This window comes from Panthera tigris, chromosome C1 (assembly GCF_018350195.1).
Source record: "Panthera tigris isolate Pti1 chromosome C1, P.tigris_Pti1_mat1.1, whole genome shotgun sequence".
NCBI lineage: Eukaryota > Metazoa > Chordata > Mammalia > Carnivora > Felidae > Panthera > Panthera tigris.
In genome coordinates, this window is record NC_056667.1 from 32,582,965 (window position 1) to 32,609,839 (window position 26,875).

Sequence of the window (26,875 nt, forward strand, 5' to 3'; positions counted from 1 at the left end):
ATAATTGACAAAGGATTAGTGTCCAAAATTCATACAGAACGTCTACAGTTTGATAACAGAATAACAAACAATACAGTGAGAAAGGGAGAAAAAGAAAACCTAACAGAAAATTCATAGAAGAGCAAACTGGAGTGGACTAGAATCAATGAAGAAATATATGAGCACGCCAGAATCAGAAAGTGGCAGATTATGTAACATTTTACGACATCAGATTGTCAAAATTAAAATTGTTATTGGGTAAAATAGGTGAAGGGAATTAAGAGGTACAAACTTCCAGTTATAATATAAATAAGTCACAGAAATGAAAAGTACAGCATAGAGAATGCCATCAATAACACTGTAATAATGCTGTTTGGTGACAGATGGGGACCACGTTGACCGTGGCGGGCATGGAGTAACGCACAGAATTGTCAAATTCCTACGTTGTCCACCTGAAATGAATATAACATTGCATGTCAGCTGTATTTCAATTAAAAAAAACCCACCAAGTACCAGGGACTACCTATAGCCACAAGAACTCCCACAGACTCTTTAGGGAAGCATGAGTTGGTACAGCCACTTTGGAGAATAATCTGACCTTATCTTGTAAAGGCTACTCTGGAAGCCAGTAGTTACACCCCTGGGTATGCAGAGCAAAGCGACTCACACGTGTGTGTAAGCGGACAAGGATGTTCACTGTGGATAAAGAAGATGCGTGTGAGAGAGAGAGAGAGAGAGAGAGAGAGAGAGAGAGAGAGAGAGACATACATGCATATGACAGAGTATGACTCAGAATGAAACCTTGCCATTTGCAACAACACGGATGGAGCTAGAGAGTGTAATGCTAAGCAAGATAAGTCAGTTACAGGAAGACAAACGCCATATGATTTCACACATATGTGGAATTTAAGAAACAAAACAAACAAAGAAAGAGAGAGACAAACCAAAAACAGACTCTTAACTGTGGAGAACAAACAGTTACCAGACAGGAGGGAGGTGTGGGGGATGGGTGAAATAGGGGTTGGGGATTAAGAGTGCACTTAGGATGAGCACTGAGTCATGTGTGGAATTGTTGAATCACTATGGTGTACACCTGAAACTTAATATAACGCTGTATGTTAACTATGCTGGAATTACAATAATAACTATTATTATTTTTTTGTTATTATTGTTTTTAAATTTGTTTTTGTTTCATTTACATCCAAGTCAGTTAGCGTCTAGTGCAACAATGATTTCAGGAGTAGATTCCTTAGTGCCCCTTCCCCATTTAGCCCATCCCCCCTCCCACAACCCCTCCGGTAACCCTCTGTTCTCCATATTTAAGAGTCTCTTCTGTTTAATCCCCCTCCCTGTTTTTATATTCTTTTTGCTTCCCTTCCCTTATGTTCATCTGTTTTGTATCTTGAAGTCCTCATGTGAGTGAAGTCTTATGATATTTTTTTTCTCTGACTGCCTAATTTCGCTTAGCATGATACCCTCCAGTTCCATCTATGTAGTTAAAATGGCAAGATTTCATTCTTTTTGATTGCCGAATAATACTCCATTGTATATATATACACATACCACTTTTCTTTATCCATTCATCCATCGTTGGACATTTGGGCTCTTTCCATACTTTGGCTATGGTCAATAGCACTGCTATAAACATTGGGGTGCATGTGCCCCTTCAAAACAGCATACCTGTATCCCTTGGGTAAATACCTAGTAGTGTAATTGCTGGGTTGCAGGGTAGTTCTATTTTTAATTTTTTGAGGAACTTCCATATTGTTTTTCAGAGTGGCTGCACCAGTAATTATTATTATTATTATTATTATTATTATTATCAACCCAATTAAAAAAAAGAATGTTCACTGCAGCATTGCAATGAAAGCATAAAATGGAAACAACCGAAATGTCCATAAAGAGAAGAAAGGATATGAATAATAACCTAAATGTCCATAAATGGAAGAATGGGTAAATAAACTGTAGCAAGTTTCTTCAGTGGACTACTCTACAACAGGCACATAGTTAAACTAACGCTACCTATGTCCATGTGGATAAATCTTAAGACAGGATGCTGAGTGAAGAAGCAAGTTCATAATGATGTGCTCAGGACAGCAATATTGACAATAAGTTTAAAACTTGAAAACTATGCTATCTATAATTCAGATACACACGGATGTACTAATTAATATAAAAATATGCATGGGAATGATAAAACCAAAATTATTATTTCTGGGCAAGGAAAGGGGAAATGGGATCAGGAAGAAGTTCTCAGGGACTTCAACCCAGTCTTTATTTTATTTATTTATTTTTTTGTCATAAGCAAAACAAGGGTCTATTAGGTCTTGCCAGAGCTGGGTTCAGGGAACACAGGGATATGCTGTCACTTTCCTTCCATACTTTCCTGTATTTCATCATAATTTCATCATCACGGTCAACTCTGTCCTCTTCCACCTTCTGTTCATTTGTAGACTGTGATATTGTGCGACTGAATTAATTCTGAGTTATAATAAATTGAAAAACCTAAACAAAACAATCAAAATCCTTCTTGTGTGATCTCTTCTCAAATATTCTTTGTCTTCAAAAGACGCAGTTGCTATGAAAACCTGTATTGTCCCCTTATTTATGTCACTTCAATCCAGATAATTCTCACCGATCATAAGGGTGAATTTGTAATCTTATGAGAAACTATGTTCTTACTTGGTTCTCTTTTTTGAGAAAAAAAATATATAGAAGTAAGAGACTTCCGAGGAAGATGGGAGAGTAGGAGGACCCTAGGCTCACCTTGTCCTAGGGAAACAACTGGAGAACGCTCGCATCAGGGTAAATAACCCAGAAAACGACCTGAAGACTGGCGGAATTAGCCCCATGACTAAATGTAGAGAAGAGGCCACCTCGAAGAGGGTCTTACTATTTAGTGGGCTCTTTATAGATACTGATTAATTGGTTGGGAAGACAAGGTCCAGCAGTAATGTGACACAATTTTAGAAAATTTGGGAAATGGTATCCCTTAAAATCCTCCCCTCCCCCAAAACATCATATCCTCAACTATTCTAGTTCTCACTAGCCTTTTATGCTTGCATAGGTTTTAATGCAGTTGTGACCAATTTGCACACGTAACTTTGTAGCCTTTGCTATCCTGTTAATATCCCTATGCCTTCTTCCTGCTCTCCCCAACCTTCCTTGATAACATCTAATAGTCCATCATATCTTTCTCCAATTATTTAACCTTTCTCCTACTATGGGACATTTACGTTTCTTTCCATTCCTATTCATAGAAATAAAAACCCATGGCAGAAAACTTTTTGAACATGTATTTTTTGTATCCCGAATTATTTTAGAACTGGGATTGCCAGGTTACGGAGTTCAAACCTTTTCATGAATTGCTTCTCCCAAGGGACCTAGCTGTTTCCGCTGCCCCACAGCAGTGTTTGACAGCACTGAGTGGCTTGCTGTTAGCTCTGGGCTCAAATCAGAACTCTGTCGCCATAACCACCAGATCCTGTTAATTACTTTTTTTCTAAAAGATTATCCTTACTTACAATCTTTGTGACTGTCACAAGAAGACAGCTGACAAGTGCCTGTTCTACACTATGTATAAAACTTTCTAAAAGATGATCTGAGACGTGGGGTGCCTGGGTGGCTCAGGCTGTTGGGCAACTGACTTCACCTCGGGTCATGATCTCACGGTTCATGGGTTCAAGCCCCACATCGGGCTCCATGCTGACAGCTCAGAGCCTGGAGCCTGCTTCCGATTCTGTGTCTCCCTTTCTCTGCACCTCCCGTGCTCGTGCCCAGTCTCTCTCTGACTCTCAAAAAATGAATAAATGTTAATAAGTTTTTTTTTAAAAAAAGATGATCTGAGACAAAAGCATAGAAAATATAGTCAATAATATTGTAATAGTGCTGTATGGAGATGGACGGCGACCACAATTATCATGATGAACACTGAGTAATGTATAGATTTGGAGAATGCTATACACCTGAAACTAAGGTCTCTGTATGTCAACTTTAATTAAAAAAGTAAAATAAAATAAAACAATAAAATAAAATGACGATCTGAGACAATGGTATATCAAATGCCATGTATATAATTAGAAACAACTCTTATATCATAGTTATACCCTTGCATTTGCACGTCTTAAAACTATGTTCAAATCTGGGGTGGGGGGGGTGAGGGGGAACATTTTATTTTTTTCATCTAACTTATTATAAATAAACTTCTTGAAAGTTGAGGGGTTTTTTTAATTATTTTTTAACATTTATTTATTTTTGAGAGAGAGAGAGACAGAGCATGAATGGGGGAGGGGCAGAGAGAGAGGGAGACACAGAATCGGAAGCCGGCTCCGGGCTCTGAGCCATCAGCCCAGAGCCCGACGCGGGGCTCGAACTCACCGACCGCGAGATCATGACCTGAGTTAAAGTCGAACGCTTAACCGACTGAGCCACCCAGGCGCCCCAAGTTGAGTTTTTAATAACACTGTGCTGAGGGCTTCTGCATCTTTCCTTAAGTACAAGAGGAACATATTGAGAGATACCAAAATATGAGAAATAAAATATAAATAAAAATATTGAAAGCTCAATCTGTTCTCAGGGTGATTAATTAAATGGTATTTGATTAAAAATCACAGCACATTTTGTTTTTTCTACCAAAGTAGGTTAATTGGGGCATATTTTGGAAGTAATTAAGTGGTGGTAAAACTTGCAGGGACATATGTACAAGGATGTTCTTTGCAGCACTGTAGAAGCAAAAAAAAAAAAAAAAAAAAAAAAAAACACCCTCAAAACAGAGTGAAAAGCTGCCTTGGAAACTGGTTGAAGAAGTGTTGTCACATGCATGCTATGAGATACAATGCAGCAAATAAAACATAGGCTTCATCTCTGCCCACTTACTAAATGGGGGAAGCAAGATCTAGAGATTATGTAATAAAAACAATAAAGACAAAAATAATACGTGTGTATATATAATTGTATACGCTCATGTCATTAACATGGATTATCTGTGCATAGGAGGGAAGAGGAGAGAGGGAAGAAGGAGCAAGAAAAGAAAATAAACCCTCCATTCTTATAGGCAATGTGGGCAAGTGTTTAAGTGAAACCCTACGAGTGGATACTAAAAGAAGCAAGAAGATAGGTCACTCAAACAGTGTGAACAGCTCAGTTCAAAACTTCCCCAGGGTGACTCCCTGAGCTAAATCACTTACAGGTCACCCATATTGAAGACTGACATCAAATTCCACTTCTGGGCCACCTGGGTGCAATTGGTTGAGCAACGGATTTTGACTTGGGTCCTGATCTCACCGTTCATGAGTTCAAGCCCTGCACCGGGCTCTCTGTTTGTCAGCACAGAACCCACTTCAGATCCTCTGTCCCCCTCTCTGTCTTTGCCTTTTCCCCATTCACGCTCTCTCTCACTAAAATAAATAAATAAATAAATAAATAATTTTTAAAAATCCCACTTTCTAGCCTCTTTACGTAATTTTACTTATTTTGAGAGAGACAGAGACAGCACAAGTGGGGGAGGGGCAGAGAGAGAAGGAGAGAGAGAGAATCCCAAGCAGGCTCCGTGCTGCCAGCACAGTGCCTGATGCAGGGCTCCAGCTCATGAAACCGTGAGATCATGACTTGAGCTGAGATCAAGAGTCAAGTGCTTAACTGACTGAGCCCCCCAGGTGCCCCTCTAGCCTCTTTATTTAGTTGCACATAAGATAGTACAGTAGACAGCATGGAGTTCTTTAAGATAAATAGATAAAAATAAAACCTTACAGGATGAAGTAGACACACTGTAGGAGTCAAGAGTTCTCTAAAGAAGCAGAACCAATAGGATAGAGACAGATTTTAAGGAACTGGAGACTGGCAAGTGGCAAGCCCAAGTTCTTCAGGGTAAGCCAACAGGCTGGAGGCCAAAGGAAGAGTTGATGATGCAGCTTCAGCTTGAAAGCAGTCTGGAGGTAGAATTGCTTCTGCCTGGGGGGACCTCAGTCTTTTTCTCTGAAGGCCTTTAACTGATGGGATAAGGCCTTCCTTATAACTGATTGGATATTTTATAATATAAGGCCCACCCACGTTATGGAGGGTAATCTGCTTCACTCAAAGTCTACTGGTTTCAATATTAATTTCACCTAGAAAGCATCCACAGCCCATCCAGAATGGTATTTGACCAAATATCTGGTTATTATGGGTACCTAGCCAAGTTGACATATAAAATAAACTATCACACTGATCAAACAATATCCTTTCAAAAATATCGGGCCCATTTTACCTACCTATTTATTTATTTTATTATTTTTTTTATAATTTAACTTTATTTTTTATTTTTTTAAATTTACATCCAAATTAGTATATAGTGAAGCAATAATTTCAGAAGTAGATTCCTTAATGCCCCTTACCCATTTAGCCCATTTATCTATTCTTTTAATGTTTATTTATTTTTGAGACAGAGAGAGACAGAGCATGAACGGGGGAGGGTCAGAGAGAGAGGGAGACACAGAATCTGAAACAGGCTCCAGGCTCTGAGCAGTCAGCACAGAGCCCGACGCGGGGCTCGAACTCACATACCGCGAGATCGTGACCTGAGCCGAAGTCAGACGCTTAACTGACAGAGCCACCCAGGCACCCCTTATCTACCATTTTAAAATGAGCTGGACGAGATGACCACATTTTTTTTTTCTCTTGAGTTACATTAGAAAATATAATCAGAGCACAAACACTATTCAGCGTTCTTAAGGTCTTGATCCTTCACCAACTTGGCTGAGCGCGTGTGTGTGCGTGCATGTGTGCGTGTGTGTGCATGTACACTTGACCGTGTGTCTATCAGCGAATGTCCTGAGCACGTGACATGGATTTACCTATACTGAAAGCTACCTGCATATGCCTTTTTGTGGGATTAATCCAATTTCTCTGACTTACTCTTCTAGACATTCTCATCTCCCTCCTCACTAGCTCAGACATCCTCTGTGTCCAAGACTCAACTCAGATATCCTTGCTTCCCAGAAATTGCCCCCTAACCACCACCACCCTTCCCCGTCTCTCCAAGTCATGCCCCTCACCCCAAGCCTGATGAGGTGCCTCTCTGTGGTGTCCCCACTGTCCCTTCCATCTTCCCTCCCTTACGTATACCTTGCACCTAATACCTGCCACAATGTATTTTAATATCCTCTTTATGCATCTGTTTTACCCCCAGTAGACTAAGTTCCTCGATGGCAGGGGTGATAGCTCATCCACATTGTGTTCCCATGCCTCAGCAGTATTTATTAGAAGAAGTCATAACTAAATTCTGCTTTCCTTATGAAGTTTTTCAAAGAATCTTGTCCAGCCCCCTCCAGGCCACTGTTATTGAAGGCAGTTGCGCCTCGCACTTTGAGGGACCAGGACAACCTCCTTAAAAGGATGTCTAAGCATTTTTTTTCTTTTTTTACTTCTATATGCATTTATTTTATGCATTTATTCCCAGGCCATAAGTTTTTGTTTCTCCAGTTTCTTCCGGGATCTCTTTTTCTTCGGCAACCTCCTCTCCCGGTTTGGGAACTAGCTGCTCTTTCCCAGTAAGGACCATCTCCGCGTGGCAGGAGAGCTCACGTGTGGGTTGAACCGACCACGAGCCCTGTAAGTTCTGCACCGCAGCTTGGGGGCTTTTGTTCACCTGGATGTGCCCAATAACCAGAGAATCTACATCTAAACCCTTAAGTTCAGCATTCTTCTCTGCATGTTTAAGCATGTGCAGTAAAAATTCAGCGCTCTTTTTGGGCCACCAACCCCGTGTCCAGCCCCACGGTTTGGCCTGGGCACACCCACACCTACCAACTCCACCACTGCAGTGACACGGAATGGCACACGCTGTGTCTACAAAGTGACATCTTTCAGATACTTGGTGGCTTTTTGGATATGCATACCCTCGATGGCCCTAGCAGTTTCACGTGTGTTCTTAAAGTGAACACAGGGGCACCCGGGTGGCTCAGTCAGTTAAGTGTCCAACTTCGGCTCAGCTCATGATCTCACGATGTGTGAGTTTGAGCCTCACGTCGGGCTCTGTGCTGACCGCTCAGAGCCTGGAGCCTGCTTCGGATTCTATCTCTCTCTCTCTCTCTCTGCCCTTCCCCGGCTCACACTCTTTGTCTCTCAAAAATGAGTAAAAACATTAAAAAAAAAGTTAAAGTGAACACAGAGATTTGAACCTCTTGATTTGCATGATGGTGTAGGGTTTTCTGGGTCAAGGGAATAGGGAGCAAACCATTTTCAGAGACCGCCTCTCACCACTTAGGGGAAGAGCTGTCCAAGCATCTTAAAGGCACGGTTGCGGCCAGTGCTCTTTATACATTATGAATGTTTACAAAGCAGAATAAGGACTGGGCAGTCTTCTGAGGGAGGGGCTGCTGTGCCATTTTGATTAAAGTGAAGATTGATGTCCCCAGGGCAGACCTTAATGAGGCCTTCAGTGCTCTCATAAAATTTCCACCTAAAATAAGCATTTTGGGGATGACTGGCCCAGCTCTTAACAACCCCTCCCCTTTTTCTTGGAACTGCCCCGGATCTCCCAGGGCAGGCTGCTGGCAGTCACATTTAGACTGTGGGACAGCACAGGATGGGACCGGGGAAGACCGCCTGTCCCTGGGACAATCAGATTCTCCCTGACTGGCACAGAGAACTCCAGCGAGCCAGTCTCTGCCTGGAGCTGAAACTCAGAAGCCATGTTCTCTACCACGAATGGAAGAGATAGAGAATGTTTGTCACCAGTGATGAAGACCGAAACCGAGGCGAGGGATGGAGGGAAAGAACGTCTGGAGTCTTCCACGGATCTCCACAGGTGGCTCCGTTCCCACTCTGGAGTTCCATGAGACACCCCTAGAGTGTTTTGGCAAAGTTCCCCTTTCCAGGTTGGCCTCACTCAACTGGATTCTGTTCCTCACAACTAAAAGAGTGCCAAGAAGAGCAAGAGCGGAAGGTTCCAGGCGTCCGCCTTAACTGGCCCAAAGAGCTGCTCACACAACCATCCTCGCTCTTTCTCTCCTGAGCAACCGAACAGGGAAGGGAGAAGAGGCAGAGACCGACAGGAGCCTGCTTGATATCTGAGCTTCGCTGGATGTGTCCCTGCAACCTCATCATGCTTCAGTTTTTCTCTCACCTGTGCAGCAAAGATGTTTGCTGAACCTTCTCCACAGAAGTGCTCTGAGGCTTAAGTAATAAATGTGTGCTCTGCAGGTTGAATTTCTCAGATTAAAAACAAAACAAAAAAAAAATGGCACATGACACTCAGTAATACTTGGAAATCTACCATCCAGGGAAATATATTTTCTAGTGACATTTTCCCTGAGCACTTGGAATGCTCGGCTGTATATTAGACCTAAATATAAACTACAAATCTTAGGCCTATCTGTGTGACCCCCTTGACCTACAATTTCCCCACTGGAGAAATCAAGATTTGACACTTGCCATAAATTCCGAATCACCCACGATAATATTGGCGGCGGGGGGCAGGGGGGGGATTGAATAAATACGATTTACATATTTTCCACAGCCTTTGTTTGGGGCAGAATCGTAGATCTCCTTTCGTAAATCCTAATTTCAGTTTCCCTTCTTCTTCCAGGAAGAGCAGGAAAGAAAGAAAAGCCTCTGCTTTAAGAGAAGGGAATAGCTTGAGGTATGAGCAGCCCACAGGCAAGATAAGCCTACAAGAATTCATAGTCGCTGCTGTCCAGTAGTTGTATGACCCAGGAGTGTGAGAACCAACCAGGACAAGGCTTGGAAAGGCTTGCAGTGAAAAAGACCATTAGAAGCAGAGTTCCCATGAAGCTACTGAGACTGGAGGTGCTGGGAGTGGAAGAAGGTTCCCGAAGGGGAGGGGAAGCCAGGTGATAATCAGAAACAGCGTACAGGCATTTCTGGCCTTGCAGAAGAAAGGGCCCTGGTGCTCCTGGACCCAGCAATTTGTTGGGATTTCTTTTTTCATGTTTATTTATTTTTGAGAGAGAGAGACAGAGCACGAGCTAGGGAGGGGTAGAGAGAGAGGGAGACACAGAATCCCAAGCAGGCTCCAGGCTCTGAGCTGTCAGCACAGAGCCTGACAGAGGACTCAAACTCACAAACCATGAGATCATGACTTGAGCCGAAATCAAGAGTTAGACGCTTAACCGACTGAGCCACCCAGGGGCATCCTGCGATTTCTTTCTTCTTCTTTTTTTTTTTTTTTTTTTTTTTTTTACCTTCTAAGAAAACACTTGAGTCCTTGACTTTATATCTGTGAGTCATTTTTCTGAATGAGGGCACCCTGGATTGTATAAACTCAGGACCCACAAATTGCAGACATGCACTGATATTAGGACTTGCTGTAAACAAAGTTGTAAAGTCCTTCTTCCACCCCTCCCACCTGCCCCTCTCCAGCCCACCGTCCTGGTTTCTAACTGCCTAGACCTTACCAGGACCAAGCTCAGCCCTGCCTCCTCAGTACCCCACCATCCTTTTCCATCTTCCTCCTCAAAACCAATCTGGGTGGTTCAGTTGGTGGAGCATGTGACTCTTGATCTGGGGTCATGAGTTCAAACCACGTTGGGTGTAGAGATTACTTAAAAAAGAAAAAGCTTAAAAAAAAAAAAAAGAAAGAAAGAAAGAAAGAAAGAAACCCAAATCAGCCTGTCCAGTTCTCTTAGGACCATGCTGCCTGACTCACCTCTTTCCAAGGTGACAATTAATTATCTAACAGATGAGAGCTCTACTGAGGGATCACAGCCTGAACATTGATTGGAATCATGGGTTACAGTGAAGATACAGAACCTTAACCCAAATGAATGAACTTAAATTAAATTTAAAAAATAACTTTTATCATTTATTTCCTATTACAAAAATGGCATATTTGAGACATTTTAGAAAATACAGAGAAGCCCAAAGAACACTATAAATATTACCCTGTAAGAAAAAACACCCAAAATTCTATTACCCCTTGCTAATCTCCCTGAACATGTTCATCTAGGTTGCTCTTTTCTAAACATATATAGATATATATTATATGATTTCTACAAACATGGAAGAATCAGAATGTAATATTATTTTTAAATCTGGCTTTTTCACTTAACAATAGAGTGTGAACATTTTCCCCTATCATTTAATACTTGTTTACAGGACCATTTAAATTTTTTTTTAATTTTTAAATGTTTATTTATTTTAGAGAGAGACAGAGCACGAGTGGAGGAGGGCAGAAAGAGAGGGAGACACAGAATCTGAAGCAGGCTCCAGGATGTTAGCAGAGAGCCGGATGCAGGGCTTGAACTCACAAACTGGGAGACCATGACCTGAGCTGAAGTCAGACACTTAACCGAGTGAGCCACCCAGGCGCCCCTATAGGATCGTTTTAAATGGCTGCATAAAACTGCACACAAGGATCAGCTAAATCTTGGGATAACCCAGATGAAATGGGCAAATTCCTAGAAAAACACAAACTACCAAAATTGACTCAAGAAGAAACAAAATATCTGAAAAAACCTGTAACAAGTAAAGATATTAAATTAGTAATAATATTAAAAAAAAAAGACAACTTCCCACAGAGAAAACCACAGGCCCAGAATAATCTACTGGTTAAATCCACCAAATATTTACGGAATTAACACCTACCCCAATGTTTATAGCAGCACTCTCAACAATAGCCAAATTATGGAAAGAGCCTAAATGTCCATCAACTGATGAATGGATAAAGAGATTGTGGTTTATATACACAATGGAGTACTACGTGGCAATGAGAAAGAATGAAATATGGCCTTTTGTAGCAACGTGGATGGAACTGGAGAGTGTGATGCTAAGTGAAATAAGCCATACAGAGAAAGACAGATACCATATGTTTTCACTCTTATGTGGATCCTGAGAAACTTAACAGAAACCCATGGAGGAGGGGAAGGGGAAAAAAAAAAAAAAAAGGTTAGAGTGGGAGAGAGCCAAAGCATAAGAGACTCTTAAAAACTGAGAACAAACTGAGGGTTGATGGGGGGTGGGAGGGAGGGGAGGGTGGGTGATGGGTATTGAGGAGGGCACATTTTGGGATGAGCACTGGGTGTTGTATGGAAACCAATCTGACAATAAATTTCATATATTGAAAAAAAAAGAATTAACACCAATCTGTCTCAAACTCTTTCAAAAAATTAAAGAAGAGGGAATGCTTCCTAACTCATTCTATGAGGCCAGCATGACCCCGATACCAAAGCCAAAGACATGCCCCCCAGAATAAAGGAAATTATAGACCAGTGTCACTTATGACTAGAGATGCAAAATCCTTAACACAAATTAGCAAATCCAATCCGACAGCGTTGAAAGGATTATTGACCATAACCAAGAGGGATTTATCCCAGGAATGCAAGGGAGGCGCAAGGTAAGAAAATTAATCAATGTAACCCATCACATTAATAAAACAAAGAGGAAAAACCCATACAATGATCTCAGTTAACACAGAAAAAGACTTTTGACAATATCCAACCTTCTTTATGGTAAAGACTCTCAGAACACAATGGATGGATGGATGGATGGATGGATGGATGGATGGATAGATAGATGATAGGTATATAGACAGAGAGAGAGAGATAGATGATAGGCTGACTGTTACCAAGTATTGGCAAAGATGTGAATAAATCTTTATGCACTGTTCGTGGATGTGTAAATTGGTATACTCACTTTAGAAACCTGTTTTGTAGCATCTAGTAAAATTGAATATATGCAGGCGTTAGGACCCAATAATTCCATTTCTAGATATACACAAGAGAAAATGGACATATATGCACCAAAAGATGTGTACAGGAATGTCTGCAGCATTTTTTTTGTCACAGCCCCAGACGGGGAGAAAATGTTTATTGGCAGAGTGGAAAAAACAAAGAGCAGCAAATCCCTGTGATGAAATAACGTCTGGCAATGAAAATGAGCCGGCTGCAGCATAGATGGATCTCACAAACGTAAAGCTGAACAGGAGAAGCCCAATACACAAAAGCTACACACCGCGCCACCCCATTTGTAGAAATTTCAAAACCAGGCAAAGCTCTCTATGGTTGGAAAGGAGCAGAGTGGTTCCCTTTGGAGTGAGGGATTAGTGACTACCAGTGACTATCCGCGTTCTCAGGCCTGGAGAAACCCACTGGCCACTCCTCAAAACTCAGAGATCCTACTACACACTGGGCTTTAGCTCCTCGTCCCGAGTCCACAGCCATCAGCATGCCCCAACGCCCACCTGCAAAGGCAGATAAAGGGCTTGAGTCCTCCCGTACCTTTTCTTTCCTTGGGCCCCAAGCACTTTGAATGTCTACCCTCTTTCCTCTCAAAATCTGCCTCCTCCAATCCTAAAACCACATAGGATTTCTCCCCAAACCATCTGAACATTTGGCCCACGTGCCTGAGAAAGCTTCCCACCTCATTAAAATAAGGAGGGGGAGATTCTCACAGAACCCACACCCCATCACCTAAAAAGAATCATCCCACCCTTGAATCCCACCTTGGCAACTTACTAGCTGGAGTAATGGCCTTGGGTAAATCCCTTAACCTTTCTGAGGTTAAGGATTGAAAGTAATACCTGCGTTTCAGGTTTGTTTCAAGGATAAGAGAGAAAACGTGTAAACACCAAACACAAAGATTGGCACTTTGCTCAATGATTTCATTTTTGCTAAAAAGCAACGGCGGAAGCAGAAAGCACACCCTTTCTAAGCCCTGGGCTTATCCTGGGTTTAGGTGCGAACTCCCTATGGGAAAAGTAGCCCATGCCAGAGCGAGGCCATGAACCCAGAGTGCAGAAAGGAAATGTAGGTGCCATCTGGCCAATTTCCAAGTAAAGCAGGACCCTCTGCAAGCCCACCGCAGGGACCACCTGCTTCCATTGTGCTCACCGCAAGAAACTCACCCTTCCGCAACGCAGGCCAATCAGCTTTATTCACGCTTACCAATTCTTTCAACAGAGATTTATGGACTACCTGGTAAAAGCCAGATGCTGTGCCAGGTGTCGAAGATGCTTTGATGAGCAACACAGGTGCCAACCCTGTGCTGTTGATGCTTGGGACCTAGTGGGGCAAAGAGTTCTCCCTTTTAGGGGCACGTGGGTGGCTCAGTCTGTTAAGCATCTGACTTGATTTTGGTTCAGGTCATGATCTCACGGTCGTGAGGTGAAGCCGCATGCTGGGCTCCAAGCTGGGCGTTGAAGACACAGAACATTTCCTATTTGGTGGGCACTGTGCATCCTCTGGGTTCTCTGGGGACAGCCAGGTGTCTAAAGTTGGCCTTTCCTTTCATGAGTGTGGTTCTGTAGTTTCCTCTTCGGGGATTGGCCCCCTACCCGCCCCCCATCACGGAGGGACTCTCATCTGCCATTCTCTTGGTCAAGCAACCCTGCTGTCTTTGTTCCTCCAGCAGACCAACCAGATGGGACCTAGCATGACTCCATCGGAGGCCGCTTGGGTTCTGGGCCCAGAGCTGGTGTGAGCAAAACACTCCTTTGCCCTGAGTGCCCCTCTCATCCCGGCTGGCCAGCCTCCCCTTCCTCCTTCCCCATAGATTTCTCAGATGGGATTCAGACCCCAGCCCACCACCGTCCCCAGACTGCAGGGGCATAAATTACGTTTCTGAATAGCCCTCCTCTCTGGACGTAAGGAAATTTCACAGCAGCATACTGAGGTGGACGGGCAGTGGGAGCTTTCGCCAAAGCTGGGTCAGTGCGGAGGTGCAGTAGTGGTAGAGAATTTAAAAATCATAACAAAACCGAGGCACCTGGGGGCTCAGTCGGTTAAGCGTCCGACTTGGGCTCAGGTCGTGATCTCACAGGTCATGAGTTCGAGCCCCGTGTCGGGTTCTGTGCTGATGGCTCGGAGCCTGGAGCCTGCTTCGGATTCTGTGTCTCCCTCTCTCTCTGCCCCTCCCCCTCTTGTACTCTGTCTCTCTCAAAAATAAATAAGAACATTAAAAAAAATTTTTTTTAATCATAATAAAACCAACCAAACGTTGGTCCAATTTTTATTACCAACGGGGTAATAAGGGGGCTGTTGGGGGCCCCCTACAGCACACCTATAGCTCACTCTAAAACTCCTCTCCACCAGTGTGACCTTTTTAGTACCCCCGACCCGGGTGAGGGCATTAAGAGCCAACGAGCCAGTGTGATGATATCACCCTTGAAAATGAACATCTGGGACTGGCCCCTCACTGTGACCTGTATCTTGATGTATCACTTTAAACTTCCCACTTACCAGACTGTCACCCTCACGTCAAGCTGGAGTCCCCCTTCCTGGTTCTCCTACTCCCGTCCTGGAGATAATACTACCTCTTGGGGGGCAGGAACATTCGGAGTGAGTTAAGAGACAAAGCACCGGCTGAGAGTTTGGCACACAGCAGTTCCCCCCCGCCCCCAACACTCCAAGCCCCGCCCCACACCGCCTGCCCCCAGGGACTCAGAAGAACGCTGGCAGTGTGGCCTCTTTCACACCTGTGCTCTGGTTTCCCCCAGAGTGTCACCTGTCCACCCATCTGTGCTAAGCACGTCCTTCCACTTTTCTCCTCGACCTGGAGGCTACGTGGTTAACTTTGCCCGCACCTTTTTTCAGTAACACCTACAATTGAACCATTAAACTCCACCCCGTCGTGTTTCACTTAGGGAGAAGAACCAGAGAGACTAGGTGACTTCCCAGGGCTGCACAGCCCTTACATGGTAGAATGGAACACGGAGTGGAGCTCTCCTGTCCCTCCGCTCACTGCCTGTCTTGTGTCATCATGCTGCCACCAAATAAGCCCACCTGTGGTTTCTTAGCAAAGAAAACTGTGAAGTCTGCCTTCTGCCTTTGTGCTCCCTGAAATCCCAACACACTTTGGCGAAATGATCTGCAGCGAAGTCCTTAGGTTCTATTACAGCAGTCATCCAAATATCACACATTTCAATTCGGGTTGATTTTGCATTGCACGCCTGCATAGAATAAAGAATGCATGCTAATTAGAAGAAAATTTGACAAAGAACTGACCATGGGCGTATTAAGATTACATAACATTGCATCAAAAGTGTGGAAGTGGATACAGACATTAAGGAGGAAAACGTCCAGAAATCAGATGTGCCCAGGGGTGAACTGGTAAACATGTAACAGATGGAGGTAAGGAGAAACAAACGAGATGTGGCTCGTTAGAAATCTGCTGATTTCTGTAGTGTAAATACTACCGCCATGGCTGATTCCAAGGCTGTTGTGATCACAGGTAAGGTCTGTGATTGTTATTCACTCATTCTTTTTCTTGTATCAAGAATAAGCCAGGCATTGTGTGAAATACTGGAGACAAACAGGACGGGGAAAGAGACTCGGTCCTCATCCTCTTGGAGCCCAGTCTAGCAGTGAGATAGATTTGATCGTAACACCGTGAAAAACATGTAAAATTGTAACTCTGATGAATGTTAAGGAAGGGGAGTATGTGGTGCTAGGAGGCCATGGAACCAGAGGATAGACAGAGTCAGCTTGCCTGAGGGGGTGATCCTTGCACTGAGATATGAAGGAAGCTTTGGAGCATCATCATGAGAGAGAGAAGTAAGCAAGCCAGAGCATGTGCAAAGGCCCTGTGATAAGATGAAAGTTGCCTGTCACATGAGCGCATATAGCCATAATTACCTTTTGTCCTTTTTTTTCATATTTCCTTACCTGTAAAGTTTCAAAAACCAGTCAGAAGCATCCTGGTTGCTGCAAAGATAATTAGGATTTTTCTATCAGGAATGCAAAGATAAATATTTAATGCTCTATTTTTCAACTTCTTAAAATAGCCTTTTGGTTGAACCCCATGTCAGAAACAGTAATTTTGAAAGCCAGAATTTATTATTTGCAAGAATTGGGTTTTACTGGGAGAAAAAAAAAAAAAAAGAGTCTCTCTTGAGACTTTGAAAGGAAAGGATATAGAACTTTAGCTTCAGCTGTGGAATGGAGAAGGGAGAGAAGAGATCAACCACATCTCCCCTGGGCACCCAGTGGGGGAGGGCAGCTGGGCCACGAGCCATCCTCCATGGACGATATTGGTGGGTCCTGGGCAATGGCAAGGCAGTGTGGAAGCCACGCCAAGGCTCAAAGACCACCATGGGGCCAGCCCTGGGCCACATACACACGGCCATCACCACTCTCTGGAAAGGGGCTTTCACTGACGGCTCCTGCCGGTCACCCATGATGATCCAGAAGTAGGACACTCTTCTGGACCCCAAAGTCGTGCTGAGTGTCATTGGAGCTGCCCCTTGGTCAACAATCCAGGTCATACATAATCTCGCAAGCGTAGGGTGGTGTTCCTGGCTCTCAGAGGGGCCTGGGGAAGAATGGGAAGCAGAACCCTTAACTGCACTGGGATGGGACTGGGAAGTGGTAAAGACTGCCCAGTGCACCCATCTGAGAAACAGAAATGTGGAACATGTGGCGGGAGTATGGGGCAAATTAAGGATGGAGGGGTCGTGGCCACACCGGGAGGGCCTTGTAGGCCCCGCTGAGGAACGTGTCTTTAGATCGAGCAGCAGGCCGCTAGAGAGGACAGCTGTGAGTTACTGTGTGAAAAGAATCTAGAACCGGAATTCTTTCTGCTGGGACTAGATGAGGGGCCAGGTCGGTGGTGTCTCCATCATCCCCACACTGTTTCTCAAACGCCCTGCCCGTCATGTTCTGGAATTCCTGCTGACTCTCGTGAGCTCCTGAACTCTCCTGACTCCAGCCTGATTCTCCACTCCTGATTCTCTTCCTCCTGGAAAGAAAAGATGTTAAAACACATTACTGGTGAGAAAGTGAGGAAATGGGCTTTGTCCACATGTTGGTGAAAATTTAAAAAAACCTGATACCCTACCTCGGAGGGCAACGTATAGAAATGTATCCCAAAGAAACAACCCAAATGTCCATTAGGAGGGAGTTAAATAAAGCATGGCACATGGTCCATTCATCTGTGGAATATTATGCCATGGTTAGAATGATGTTGTACCATTTATTGACATGGAAAAGTTCCCATAAGAGACCAGAAGGCAAATAGCAGGTTAGCAAATGATACCTGCAGTGTGACTCGTGTCTGTGTGGGTCCGTGTGTGTCTACACACGGAGGGTAATTTCAAGCTGATGGTGGTGGCTTGGGGACCTTATGGGGAACTATCACCGTGTATAGACTACCTTTCTGTATTATTTGAATGCTGATGTATTATTGCTTTTGAAGACATGAAAAGCAATAAAAAGTTAAGGCCATTTCGGAAGCTGGAAGACAGAGAAGCTCCGCGAAATGGCTCCGAGGCCACGGAGGAGGGTGACCACAAGGACGGGATCACCGGGTCCACTACCTCCTGGGACCCTGGACCAGTCTTCCCTCCTCTCTGGGCCAAGGTGTCCTTGTCTGTACAAGGCCAGAGCAAGTATGAGATTCAGACCTGCATTCGAATCCTGATTCTTCCATTTATTAGAGTCATAACGTTGGGAGTGGCCCTCTTTGAACTTTGTTTTTCCCATATGTGAAAAGGGAACCCTCCCCACCCCCTACCTCCCCCCCGCCCACGTCAAGGGTGCTCATGAAGACCGCCAGAGGCCTGTTCCTGTCCTGGAAAAGAGCAGGTGCTGATGCAAACCCGGTTTCCTCCCCCCTCCTCCCCACCCCTCCACACCAACTCTGCCAGGCCACCTTTGAGGTTGAGTGACCCATGCCACCCAGTGGCCTTTTCTGAAAACATGACCTCAGTCAAACCATTTCCCCCCTGGGAGAAACCCCAAATCTCTCGCAATGTACTCAAGCCACGATTTTTTTTTTTATGACGCCATGTGTCTGGCTTCAGGAATTCAAATGAAATGTTAATTTTATGATTCTTCTCTCAAAACAATTTGCAATCTATACAGGACTCGGAGAAGAGAGGAAGAAGTCTTATTTCATCCACTTAAAATTAAAAGTGTTTCGGGGCGCCTGGGTGGCTCGGTCGGTTAAGCGGCCGACTTCGGCTCAGGTCATGATCTCACGGTCCGTGAGTTCGAGCCCCGCGTCAGGCTCTGTGCTGACAGCTCAGAGCCCGGAGCCTGTTTCAGATTCTGTGTCTCCCTCTCTCTCTGCCCCTCCCCTGTTCATGCTCTGTCTCTCTCTGTCTCAAAAATAAATAAACGTTAAAAAAAAATTAAAAAAAAAAATTAAAAGTGTTTCTTTTCAGCCTTTTTTAATCTCACGACAATGTGATCCTTTTCTATTATACAAGGTCTCGTGAAAAAAAGAACACTAACTATACCAAACACAAAAAAAACCAGCTTTTAAAACTCTGGTTTTGACCAATTAATTGAAAGTAATTATAGTTCAAAAAATTCTTGCCTGTCACAGAAGTTAACTAAGCTCAGTTAACTTCATTCATTCATTTATTCAATGAGTATTTTGAGTGCCTGCTGTGTGCCTTGGTTTTAGAAATGATTATTTTAAAAATAGAGATGAGAGCAGTTTTAAAATCTTGAGCCTCGTGGAGTTACCTTCCAACAGGGATGGGAATTGAGAGAAACAGACAAACAATGCAGTGACAGAAAACAGAAAGTATCAGGAGATGAGAGTTCTAATTTTAAATACAGGGGTCAGGTAAAGCCTCACTGAGACCATAAAACTCCCAATGTACAGGAGCAAGTTGCATGGGATAGCAAGTGCAAAGGCCCTGAGGTAGTGAGGGAGTGAGCCTGGCATTTTGAGCAAACAGCCAGGAAGCAAGCCAATGCAGACAGAGCAGAGGCGCAGGGAAGGGAGCTGAAGGGATGAGACAGAGAGGCAAGCCCCAAGACGGAGCATCTCCAATATGGTCAAGAACAGCAAGGAGGCCAGAGAGAGCTCAAGGATGCTTTCCCTGGATCTGCCCTCCTGAGAAAGACGGCCGGCAGCCAGCCCTCCGTCTCTTCTCCATGGAGAAAGGAAAGAGGGGCAACCGTATTTATGGTGATCACAGAGGGAAACCAGAGCTGCCCTTGGGCTGGAACATGGGGAATGGTCAGAATAAAGACACGTCCCTTGGTGTTGGAGGCGCCTATCAAGCATCAGAGTGTGCTCCAGAGTCATCCCAACCTGCTCCCAACACCTCTAAGGACCTCTACCCAGGGACCTATTCTGTCACTGTGGGTGCAAGTGACAACCAAGAAGACTCCCGTGGTGGCAGGTGATGCAGGACAAGGTGTGGCCTTGGTCTTCCCCGTCTGATGTTAACCACCCAAACCATCAACACATCACCTTTTTTAAGTAGCAAGAAGAATAAAGCCACCATGTGATTCTCTTAAAGAACAAACAAACGGGGCGCCCGGGTGACTCAGTCGGTTGGTTAAGCGTCCGACTTCAGCTCAGCTCACGATCTCACAGTTTGTGAGTTTGAGCCCCACGTCAGGCTCTGAGCCTGCTTCGGATTCTATCTCCCTCGCTCTCTGCCCCTCCCCCACTCACACTCTTTCTGTCTCTCAAAAATGAATAAAAGCAGTAAAAAAATTAAAGTGCACTCAAAGATTTGAACCTCTTGATTTGCATGATGGTGTAGGGTTTTCTGGGTCAAGGGAATGGCGAACCATTTTCAGAGACCGCCTCTCGCCACTTAGGGGAAGAGCTGTCCAAGCATCATACTCTGTCTCTCTCTCTGTCTCTGTCTGTCTCTCTCGAAAATAAATAATAAAAAAATTTACAAAACTAAAAAACAAACAGACAAAAGCAGAGCGGGGTGGGGACAGCCAGCAGATGAGGTCAGAGAGCAGCAGGGACCAGCCTAGTAGGGCCACGGAGGCCATCACAAGGATTTTGGCTCTCATGCTGCATGCGATAGAGCCATGGAGGGCTCTGAACAGAGGAATGATGAGGTCTGAGTGAGGTGCTAACCAGGCCTCATCCCGGTCTCTGCGCTAGGGAGTAAGGGTGGAATGAGGCTCGCACAAGAACCCGCCTGAGAGACCGTGAGGGTAGATCAGCAGGCAGGGGACGCGGAGAGGCATGGTCACATCCGGGTATGTTTGAAGGTAGACACAACAGGATTTATAAAGCACTGGAGGTGACGTGTGAGAGAAAGTGAGGGGCAACCGTGGCTCCCAGTCCCGGGGTACTGGCCTGAGCAATCAGAAGGCCAGAATAAGCATCCACTCAGATGAGAAAGAGCAGGTTTCCGGGGCAAGATCAAGAGTCCACTCGGGACATTCTACATTTGAGATGTTTAATAGCCGGTCTTCTGCAAATGTCTCATAGGAATCTGGACCTCTAAGGCAGAGTCCAGGAGAGAATCCTGAGCCAGGGGCAAGACTTGGGAGTTTTCGGCGTGCAGATGGCATTTCAAACTCCACTGCATGAGCCCACCAAGCAAGAGGGGAAGAAAGAAAAGCTCCGAGGCCTGAGCCCTGCAGCATTCAGAGGCTGGGAGATGCAGGGGACCGGAGATGGAGACTGAGAGTGGGGGCCCAGTGGGAGATGGGGAGACCAGGGTGTCCTGGAAGGCAGAGAGAAAAGCATTTCGGGAGAAGGGAGAGAGCAGCTGTGCCAAAGACCACTAAAGGATCAAGGGTGGCGAGACAGGATTGACCTGTGGCCGTGGCGATGGGGTGGTCGCTGATGACCTTGGTGACAGCACTGTCCATCAGGGCAAAAGCCTGAATCGAGAGGGTTCGAGAGCTCAGGGGAGAAGAAGAAATGGAGACAACATCCTTCTCTTTAAGAAGCTCTGCTGCGACAGGGAGCAGAGAAGGGACACATTTCCGCATGTTTTGCTGGCCCCTGGGAATGAAGGAGGGGGTACACGGAATGGATGCCCGTTGGGGGCGGGGGGAGGGGGGAAGGAGCCAGAAGTGTTTGCATGGGTGAGGAGGCTGGGCTCCATCACAGCTGAAGAGTGGAGGCATTGCCAAAGACACACACAGGCCCTCCATCCACAGAACCAGCCAGGGGGCAGGAGGGGGGTGGGGCGGGTGGGCAGAGGCCAGGGCCACAGATGCAGCAGCAGCATGGGATGCCTGCAGAAGTCTCTTCTGGCAGTTTCTGTTTTCTCTGACAGTGAGTTCACCGACCAGTGCTAGGGCTCGAGGACAGAGGAAGAAACATGAAAAAGGAACGGAGACACAGACTAGAGAATAATCTCCCTAACTACAAAGAGGGAACGGTAGGCTTAACCAACAGTCCAAATTTGCAGTTGCCAGTTTGCAAAAAGACAAACTCGGATGCTCCTGGTCGGAGTGAAAACTGGTATATCATTTTGGGTCATTCAGACAATAGGGACCATAAGTGGGACCCTTGTGGGTGGAGGTGGGATCTGAGCTGATTCACTGAGTACGGAGAATTCGGATATTTATTGAGAAGTCAATAGTAATGCCAAGAGCTATACATGAACTAGGTCATTTAATCCTAACAAAACCCATTGAGAAGTAGCTATTTTTACCATCATCTCCAAGCTCAGAATCATTAGCTGTAGGTCACACAGATTTAAGTGGCAGACCTGGGGTTCAAACTTCCATCTGTCTGGCTCCAGAGTCCCGACTCCCGAGTGTGCCTCCAGCCTGTTAGTGGGGACCAGCAGATGGGGCAGCATCCTTGGCTGAGTCTTTCATCAGAACGTCCTGGTAGGATGAGCTCCATGTGGACAAAGCCAGGTGATCTACCAGGACGCACTTAGGAAGGCTAAGCAGAGGGAATCGAAGGATACTGTCTGCTTAAACACACTGGACCTTCCTGAAAAAACTGACGGCCCAGGGATAGAACTGGTCGGGGTCGGAAGTCACAGAGCCCCATGCTGAGTTTTCTTCAAGTAAAGCACATCTGTATTCAGAAACTTTTATGGAGCCAGGATAGGAAAATCCAAAGGAAGAAATGTGTCCAGGAGCTTTTGGGAGGAACACTCACTACGCCCTGAACTTGGTTTAATATCCAGACGTATTGATCTTATAATTCTGCTAAGCACTTAGCATCTTTTAACACACTGAACCCATTGGCATTCCCCTCGGCCACACACGACTTGCACAAAATACAAATCGCAATGGAAGGATTTGTCCAAATGAAGTTTCCACCAGCATGAGCACGCTGATTACCGACTCACTCGATCCTTCTACACATTTAAGATCGTAGCGCTCATACCAGATTTTCCTAAAGACCTTAAACACCCCCCAATTATCACATGTACCATCTGATTTTTACTGTCGCATTGAAACACATTTTAAAAAAATACTAATACCACTGATTTAAGTTTTAATAACGTCCCCCTCTTCGGGGTTACCTCCCATGATTGTAATAATATTACCACACGTAGTATCTATACCTGCTTTGCCCAATATGGGCAGCCAGTAGCCACATATGGTAATTTAAATTCAAATTAACCTAATTTACAATTCAGTTTCCACTAGCCCTCTCACTGTTCAGTGTTCAGTAGCTACGTGCAGCGGGTGGAGAGCATCGATGTGGAACATTCCACCACCACACATGGTCACGGTCATCTTTCATTAGACTCGGAAGAAGGAACCAATGATGTCTCAGCGAAGCTCAATCTGTAGAATCTGGGGTGTCAACCTATCAGCTCTTGGTTGAAACACGGGACCCGGCTGTACAGTCCCAGGAGATTCCAACCTGAGTCCCCAGTCATTGGCCCGGGCTTTTTTCAGAAGAAAAGTTCACTCGCTACATCAATGGCAATTGATTTCACAAAAAATTCAGACTTTTGACTTTTCCTCTCTTTCCCAGATATGATGTCTCCCGAAGTTTCAGAAGCTCAGCGTTACCTAGACAATCGATTGTCATTGTGATCTACTGACCTTCTCTGTTAGGATTATTGAGGTTTTAAGTGAGCCTTGTCAGAATCTCGTTATAATTAGCAAGAACATCTAAACATGAGAGTCTGTCCGTGCCGTCATTTCTCCTCTTGGGGACACTTGGCCAATTTATCAGCCTCGAACTCACTTCGGTCCTCCTGGAAATGACCACTGATGCAGAACAATGGCTGACCCCACATCAGCCTGGTTCTTTTGATTTCAAACATCCCTTCTTGTTCTTGGTACCTCTCTGATTTTTTCCAGGATTCTTGGCTCATTTGCATGTGAACACATTTCATTGTGTTCGTTCTTGCCTACATAGATTAAAACACTAAAGGAATTTTATTGAATAATCCAACATGTATTTAAAAAGCACCAGAAACTCTATCAAGATTCTTATGCTTATTTTTTTTATAATTTTTTTTAACGTTTATTTATTTTTGAGACAGAGAGAGACAGAGCATGAACGGGGGAGGGTCAGAGAGAGAGGGAGACACAGAATCTGAAACAGGCTCCAGGCTCTGAGCTGTCGGCACAGAGCCCGACGCAGGGCTCGAACTCCTCAACCACGAGATCATGACCTGAGCCGAAGTTGGATGCTTAACTGACTGAGCCACCCAGGCGCCCCAAGATTCTTATGCTTATTTAAAGGAATGAAAATTAAGCATATTTGGTTTCATCCATTACCTTATTTTGTCCTACAACAACTTTCTTGTTCATTTTCTATTAACCTTTCTCTTTTGAGTGTCATTAGGAACCATGGACTTCTGTGTACTGAATTCATTCCAAATAATTACAGTCATAACTATTTGTATTCTTTATGCTCAGACGGTCACAACTTGTTGAATGGGAACCTCTTTAAGTCCTTTCAACCCAAACATACGAGAAATTATCCTTGCTTCTGGAAAATAATACAATTTTCCAGAATCATCCAGATCTTTCCTACTTCTTTAGGTGGAAAATGATACTCATTCATCATAATCTGGATGCTAGGTTGAGATTTCGTTTGTTTGTTTTCTTGAGTATAACAGACATATATCAGCATGTCAGCTTTCAGATGTATAGCACGATGATTCGATATTTGTCTACATGGTGAGATGGTCAGCACAATACATCTCGTTAACACCCATCACCACGCATAGTTACAAATGTGTGTGTGTGTGTGTGTGTGTGTGTGTGTGTGTGTGTGTGATGAGAACTTTTAAAACCTACTCTCTTAGCAGCTTTCAACTATGCAAAACCATACTGCATGGTACAGTGTTTCTGCTACTGTTGGGTCACTTTTAGTAACAGAGCTTGAAAAATATTTCTTTTTAAGGTCATAAATTCACATCGATCTTTTTCACATTCCTTTGCTGTGCACACCTCTCCTAATGACAGCATGTTTTGTTTACCACTAAGACTTACTAACATAACCGAATGAAACAAATTTAAATGGTCTCTCCGGTCACTTTTTGCATAAAGACTATTTGATATAATTTTTAGAAGAAAATAAAATTCTCTCATCCAACATTTCTCTTTCAATCATAGTAGGCTAGGTTATTTGGACTGTCCTGCCTGCTACAAAGCACCAAAAGTAATGAGTGAAAAATTTCTTTTCTTTTTTTTTTAATGAGTGAAATATTTCTAAAAAGTTCTTGAGAAGTATTGCAGAGCCAGCATGAAAACAAAGGAGTTATCAGGCCAAAACCGGAGGAAAGACAGGAACCCAGGGAAGAGGGAAGAAACTATTGTTGTGCAAAGGCATTTTCAAATCCTGGAAAACTTAAACTTTGCTTTTGACAGCTTTGAGAGCAAGAACTCAGAAACCAAAGCACACCTGAGGCAGGGCGTCTGATTGAAGATCTTTTACGTACATGGCAGGACTCTCAAAGGACTACTTCCTCAAGGGAAGGCTGAACTGAAATAAACCGCCCTTGAAGACCTGAACAGACATTGTTCCAAGGAAGATGTACAGATGGCCAACAGACACATGAAAAGATGCTCAACATCACACATCATCAGGGAAACGCAAATCAAAACCACCATGAGATATCACCTCGCACCTGTCAGAATGGCTAAGATCATTAGCCATTCTGTACAGAACACACAGAAATGTGTGTTGGTGAGGATGAGGAGAAAAGGAACCCTCGTGCCCTGTTAGTGGGAATGTAAATTGGTGCAGCCACTGTGGAAAACAGCATGGAGGTCCCTTAAATATTAAATATTAAAAATAAAATTACCATATGATCCAGTAATATCCTGTATGCACCTCTATGTTTATTACAGCATTATTTACAAAAACCAAGATATGGAAGCAGCCTACGTGCCCATTGATAAATGAATGGATAAAGAATATATATATATATATATATATATATATATATAATGGAATACTACAAGGCCATAAAAAAGAATGAGATCTTTCTGTTTGCACCAACATGGATGGACCTAGAAAGTATAATGCTAAGTGAAAGGAGTCAGAGGAAGATAAATACCAAATGATTTCACTCACATGTGGAATTTAAGAAACAAAATGAACAACAAAGAAGACAATAAAATAGATTCTTAAATACAGAGAAAAAACTGGTGGTTGCCAGAGGAGAGGTGGGAGATGGGTAAAATACATAAAAGGGATTAAGAGTACACTTATGATGAGCACTGAGTAACGTATAAAATTGTTGAATCACTATATCGTACATCTGAAACTAATATAACACTGTACATTAATTATACTTTGATTAAAAGAAAAAATAAATTGTCCTCATCTATTTGTAGCCCATATTCACATCCTCTAAGTGGTCCAATAAAAAAATAAGCCATAAATTTAGTTAAAGTAGTTCCAGACTGATGATGCCCCTAAATACTTGAAAGAAACACAAAACTCTTTGGAGAAAGACATCCTGGGCCAGACATTAGCAAACTCTAGCCCACAGGCCAATCTGGGCCACAGTCTGTTTGTAAGACTCACAAGCTAAAAACAGTTTTCATATGTTTAAGGCTGTTAGAAGAAGGAGGAGGAGGAAGAAAGGGAAAAGAAAGGAGTGACAGAGACAGTGTGTGGCCTGCAAATCCTAAAATACTTACACAGTTCTTTACAGAAAAAGTTTGCCAATCTCTGTCCATGCCTTAGGACACTGAGCCGACATAATCCTCGAAAAACAAGAGCGTAAAAAAATCAACGAGTGGGCACCTGTGTGGCTTAGTCAGCCAAGCATCTGACTCTTGATTTCGGCTCAGGTCAT

The 26,875-nt window shown here is 44.0% G+C and overlaps 2 long non-coding RNA genes across 2 annotated transcripts; both read right to left on the bottom strand.

Annotated features, from left to right (window-relative positions):
• Positions 1-357: 357 nt before the first annotated feature.
• LOC122241487 lies at positions 358-16,675 on the bottom strand. Its single transcript, XR_006221654.1, has 3 exons — positions 16,578-16,675; positions 15,696-15,862; positions 358-431 (listed from the first exon to the last, which is right to left on the bottom strand). It is a non-coding gene; the product is annotated as an uncharacterized LOC122241487 (long non-coding RNA).
• Positions 16,676-16,729: 54 nt separating this feature from the next.
• On the bottom strand, positions 16,730-26,809 carry LOC122241279. Its single transcript, XR_006221322.1, has 2 exons — positions 26,718-26,809; positions 16,730-17,649 (listed from the first exon to the last, which is right to left on the bottom strand). It is a non-coding gene; the product is annotated as an uncharacterized LOC122241279 (long non-coding RNA).
• Positions 26,810-26,875: the final 66 nt, after the last annotated feature.